Source organism: Oncorhynchus clarkii, chromosome 30, assembly GCF_045791955.1.
Source record: "Oncorhynchus clarkii lewisi isolate Uvic-CL-2024 chromosome 30, UVic_Ocla_1.0, whole genome shotgun sequence".
NCBI classification, from domain to species: Eukaryota; Metazoa; Chordata; class Actinopteri; order Salmoniformes; family Salmonidae; genus Oncorhynchus; species Oncorhynchus clarkii.
Window position 1 is genome coordinate 9,212,717 of NC_092176.1, and position 6,000 is coordinate 9,218,716.

A 6,000-nucleotide genomic window follows, 5' to 3' on the forward strand; every position below is an offset into this window, starting at 1 on the left:
GTAGCTTGACTATATAAATGTTCTTGTACGTTCTGTACAGGAGGCTCTCACTCTATCTCACCTGCGGGAGTGGGGCGACACGCCTCCTTCTTATAATATATATTTTTTTAAATGACACTTTGATTTATTATTGATTTTGCCTCTCCTCATTATTAGTTAATGGTAGAATTTCCACCACACGTTCAACATGGCCAATAGTTAGCAAACGTTGGCTAATGTTAGCTAACATTTTTCCATTTGTTTTATGTTTGCCGCAGATAGAAGATAGTGTGGGGTGAACGTACGTGTCTGTTTCGGGTCTAAACTGCTGCTAAAAATAATTAAGTGGCCATGTAGACTTTCTACTATATTTAGTAGGAATTGCTAAGTCATTTTCAGTTTGAATATTGTCGCTAAAAAGCCACAGTAATCCTTACAAAAGTAGCTGTTTGATGATTCACCAATGTTCATTCAAATAGTTCAGCTGAAATTGTTACTCTGGCAACATGTCCGCTGCAGACAGAAGAAGCTTGTTGAACTCGCCACTGGTATTGTGATGCAATCATTTCCATGGTAATGTAGAATGAGAATTCAAATGATGTTAACTTACGGGGCTCATGCAATGGAATGTATTTTTTGTAATGTCATTTGAGCTGAATCAACAAATCACAGCACATATTTTAGTTCCTGCTTTGCTCCTATGGGTACACTCACAATGGCCGCCTGTCACACCCTGGTCAAAGTATTTTGTGTTTATCTTTATTTATTTGGTCAGGCCAGGGTGTGGCATGGGTTTTTGTATGTGGTGTGTATGTATGGGGATTGTAGCTAGTGGGGTGTTCTAGTTAAGTCTATGGCTGTCTGAAGTGGTTCTCAATCAGAGGCAGGTGTTTATCGTTGTCTCTGATTGGGAACCATATTTAGGCAGCCATATTCTTTGAGTTTGTCGTGGGTGATTGTCCTTAGTGTTAGTTTGCACCAGTTTAGGCTGTTTCGGTTTTCATTACGTTTATTATTTTGTAGTGTTTGTATTTTGATTCGTGTTTTACGTTTGTTTAATAAACATGGATCGCAATCTACACGCCGCATTTTGGTCCGACTCTCCTTCGCATCAAGAAAACCGTTACAGAATCACCCACCACAAAGGGACCAAGCAGCGTGTCAACAGGCAAGAACAGCCCAAAGTGGAGTACAGTATGGACTATACTTCTTGGGAGGAGATAGACAGGTGGGCGGTCGACCCAGGGAGAGTGCCGGAGCCCGCCTGGGATTCGATGGAGCAGTGCGCGGAAGGATATAGGAGAATGGAGTTTGCGAAGCAAGCAAGGCGGCGCGGACGGAGGCCCCATAGTCAGCCCCAAAAATTTCTTGGGGGGGGGCTCAGGGAGAGTGTGGCAGAGTCAGGAGCCAGACCTGAGCCAACTCTCCCTGTTTATCGTGAGGAGCCAAGGAGGAGACCAGAGCCGGTGTTGGAGGTGAGCGAAACAGAGACTGTGAAGGAGTTAATGGGGAAATTGGAGGTGAGCGAAACAGAGACTGTGAAGGAGTTAATGGGGAAATTGGAGGAGAGAGAAATGAGGGAGTTGCTGTGTTGGTGTTTTAAACATGGAATTCGCCCGACGGAGCGTGTCGGGGATTTGATGGCACCTGGGTCAGCGCTCCATACTCGTCCTGAGGTGCGTGTTAGTCGGCTGGTGAAGATGGTGCCAGTCTCACGTACCAGGCCTCCTGTGCACCTCCCTAGCCTTGCACGTCCTGTGCCAGCACCGCTCTCAAGATCTCCAGTACGCCTTCACGGTCTAACCCATCCTGTGCCACCTCCACACCCCAGCCCTCCGGTAGCAGCTCCCCGCACCAGGCTTCCTGTGCGTGTCCTCGGCCCAGTACCACCAGTGCCAGCACCACGCATCAGGCCTACAGTGCGCCTCGCCTGTCCAGCGCTGTCGGAGCCCTCCTCCTCTCCAGCGCTGTCGGAGTCTCCCGCCTGTTTAGCGCTGTTAGAGCCTTCCTTCTCTACAGCGCTGCCGGAGTCTCCCGCCTGTTCAGAACTGCCAGTTAGCATAGAGCTGCCAGTTAGCATAGAGCTGCCAGTTAGCATAGAGCTGCCAGTTAGCATAGAGCTGCCAGTTAGCATAGAGCTGCCAGTCTGCATAGAGCTGCCAGTTAGCATAGAGCTGCCAGTCTGCAAGGAGCTGCCAGTCTGCAAGGAGCTGCCAGTCTGCAAGGAGCCGCCAGAGCTGCCTGTCTGCAGGATGCCGCCAAAGCTGCCAGTCTGCAAGGAGCCGCCAGAGCTGCCAGTCTGCAAGGAGCCGCCAGAGCTGCCAGTCTGCAAGGAGCCGCCAGAGCTGCCAGTCTGCAAGGAGCCGCCAGAGCTGCCAGTCTGCATGGAGCAGCCAGGGCCGCCAGTTAGCATGGAGCAGCCAGGGCCGCCAGTCAGCATGGAGCAGCCAGGGCCGCCAGTCAGCATGGAGCAGCCAGGGCCGCCAGTCAGCATGGAGCAGCCAGTCAGCATGGAGCAGCCAGTCAGCATGGAACAGCCAGAGCAGCCAGTCAGCATGGAGCAGCCAGAGCTGCCAGTCAGCATGGAGCAGCCAGTCAGCATGGAGCAGCCAGAGCTGCCAGTCAGCATGGAGCATCCAGTCAGCATGGAGCAGCCAGAGCTGCCAGTCAGCATGGAGCAGCCAGAGCTGTCAGTCAGCATGGAGCAGCCAGTCAGCATGGAGCAGCCAGAGCTGCCAGTCGACCAGACTCTTCCAGATCTGCCAGTCGACCAGACTCTTCCAGATCTGCCAGTCGACCAGACTCTTCCAGATCTGCCAGTCGACCAGACTCTTCCAGATCTGCCAGTCGACCAGACTCTTCCAGATCTGCCAGTCGACCAGACTCTTCCAGATCTGCCAGTCGACCAGGATCTTCCAGATCTGCCAGTCGACCAGGATCTTCCAGATCTGCCAGTCGACCAGGATCTTCCAGATCTGCCAGTCGACCAGGATCTGCCAGTCAGCCAGGATCTGCCGAAACCACCAGCCAGCCAGGATCTGGTAGATTCATCAACCTGCCTGAGCTTCCTCTCACTCCTGAGCTTCCTCTCACTCCTGAGCTTCCTCTCACTCCTGAGCTTCCCCTCAGTCCCGAGCTGCCTCAGTCCCGAGCTGCCCCTCAGTCCCAATCTGCTCCTCAGTCCAGTGGGGTTCTGGGTGAGGACTACTAGGCCATGGTCGGCGGCGAGGGTGGACTATCCAGGGACGCGAGGAGAAGGGGCTAAGACATTGATTGAGTGGGGTCCACGTCCCGCGCCGGAGCCGCCACCATGGACAGACGCCCACCCGGACCCTCCCTATTGTTTTGAGGTGCGTTCGGGAGTCCGCACCTTAGGGGGGGGGTTCTGTCACACCCTGGTCAAAGTATTTTGTGTTTATCTTTATTTATTTGGTCAGGCCAGGGTGTGGCATGGGTTTTTGTATGTGGTGTGTATGTATGGGGATTGTAGCTAGTGGGGTGTTCTAGTTAAGTCTATGGCTGTCTGAAGTGGTTCTCAATCAGAGGCAGGTGTTTATCGTTGTCTCTGATTGGGAACCATATTTAGGCAGCCATATTCTTTGAGTTTGTCGTGGGTGATTGTCCTTAGTGTTAGTTTGCACCAGTTTAGGCTGTTTCGGTTTTCATTACGTTTATTATTTTGTAGTGTTTGTATTTTGATTCGTGTTTTACGTTTGTTTAATAAACATGGATCGCAATCTACACGCCGCATTTTGGTCCGACTCTCCTTCGCATCAAGAAAACCGTTACACCGCCAGTCCTCCCAACTTGACTTGAATGGGGATCCATGTTCTATTAATTATATTTCTATGGCAGCACAAGCAGTCAGGAGAAAAGGAGAGCAGTACATGTGCGGCATGTGCAGATTGAACATGTTGCTATTCAAACGGCTATTAAGGTGACCCCGGTCATTTTTCTGGTGGGTGATGTGGGTTAAGCACGTGGAGTAAAGAGTAGGATTCTTTGTTTTCACATGCAAAAGTGATTGATTTTGATACAAACGCTTTATCTGTCTTCCCAATGAAAACTAGTTTAAAAATTCTAACATATGCATGTATGATGCATCATTGTTCACACTATGACCACCTGGTGCAGATTACTGTTCGATTTGAGCAGGGTGCGCATCCCACTGGCTTCACCCGGTCACGTGACGGGCCATAGCCCAGTGCAACGCAGGGCAGCTTAATCAAATCCCCTGTTTGGCTGTCTATCATCCATGACTCTAGCCGGCAACCTTCAGACACCGCCCACTGATCTACTCCAGCCTACTGAGTAACAAGAATGCATCAGAGATAAAGTGAAATAACTTTCACTGGCAGTTAAAATATCAAAGAGGATAAGACTAAGATTGCAGAGGCAGCCAGGCTGATGATGGCCAAACGCCACGCCCCTCAGTTGTGACCTCTTTAACTGTAACTCGCCCGGCCCCTGGAGAGTATTGTGCCACCCTTACCTGCATGACCCTGGCATATGCATGGAATGTCAACTGTGAGTGACTTACTGACAGGTCTGTCTGTATGCCAGGCTATGGATGTCCTATGGGCAATCTGGGTTGTGGAAGCGGAAGCATGCTATTGGTCGTTTCCTGCTGAGTCAGGATGTTCATTAAAAGGCCTCAAGATGGATGTACGGGTTATAACACATGCTTTGCTGGTGCGAGCTTACCCTTTGTGCCTTCTAATTCAGATTAGTTGGAGCATGGGTGGTTTCATAAATGTTTCCTGACCATGTGACCTGACCAGAAACACTCTGGGCCCTAGGTATAGCATGTACACTTGATTTACTGAAATCTTACAGATGATGGCTTTAAAGTGATTCACTACCGATCATCTAACTTTCCTGTTTGTCTGGTTTCACTCTGTTTGTTTCTGCTCTGGACATATTCTGTTTGGCATGACGACCACCACAACAACAACAACAAAGCTGGCTAAAGCAGAAACCAAATTGCATCCAGGCTAGCTGAACATACAGCACAGCAGTTACTACGATCACTCTGTGTAAGGTCCCCCAATTATCCCACCACTACCTTTCTCATGCACCCTTGAATACGGGTGACCTACTGTACAATACACCCTCACTTCCACCTGAGAAGAGAAGGGTTATATTGGACAATGCTGATCATAGACCTTGGCCCGTGTTCATAAAGCATCTCAGACTGAGTAAGCTCTAGGATCAGTTTAGCCTTTTAGAGTACAATGAATAAGAATAGATGGACATGGGGGACCTGATCCTAGATCAGAACTCACTACTCTGAGGCACTTGTGAATACAAGCCCTGATCCAATCTAGACAATGGTGGTGATGTATGGGGTCTCATGGACTAGAGAGACAGCATCTAGTTGCAATCTCTATCTCACACACTGGAAACCCGATGAGTGTTTGGAGCTCTTCCTCCACAGCGAACAGGGCAAACTAATACCCAAGTGGCGAAACCCCATCTCTGAAGTTTAATATTTAAAGAGGGTTGAGAGTTTGGTTACCCTGAAAAGCAAGCAGCAATCCATCTATTCCCTATCCGTACCTGGACAGCAGCAGGTCTCCGACATCGCTTTGCCACAGCAGGGATCGGATCTGAAAAAAGGTGCTCATTTATAATCAATCCAATATTTGATTTGATTGTTCTTTTTTTGGGATGGGGGGCACATGTCATTGATAAGATACACGTGTGAACGAATCTCATCCTGTAGTTGAGTGAGAGTGCAAGTTCAGATCAAAAAGGTTACTGTGTGTAGGTTATTGATAATAATGTTTGAAAATGTTCAATTCATAGTGTTACAAAGTGAATCAGTTCAAGGTCTAGACCAACCTCTGTGGAAAGTAGCTTAGGATAGGTGGTGAGACAGACGTGCATCTTCCAGAATGCTCTTTGTTTGATAAAGATGAGATGCTATTTTCGGGGTTTTTTTCTGCATAGACAAACAGTTAGTGTGAAATCCTGTTTTGCAAAGCACACACACACACACACACACACACACACACACAC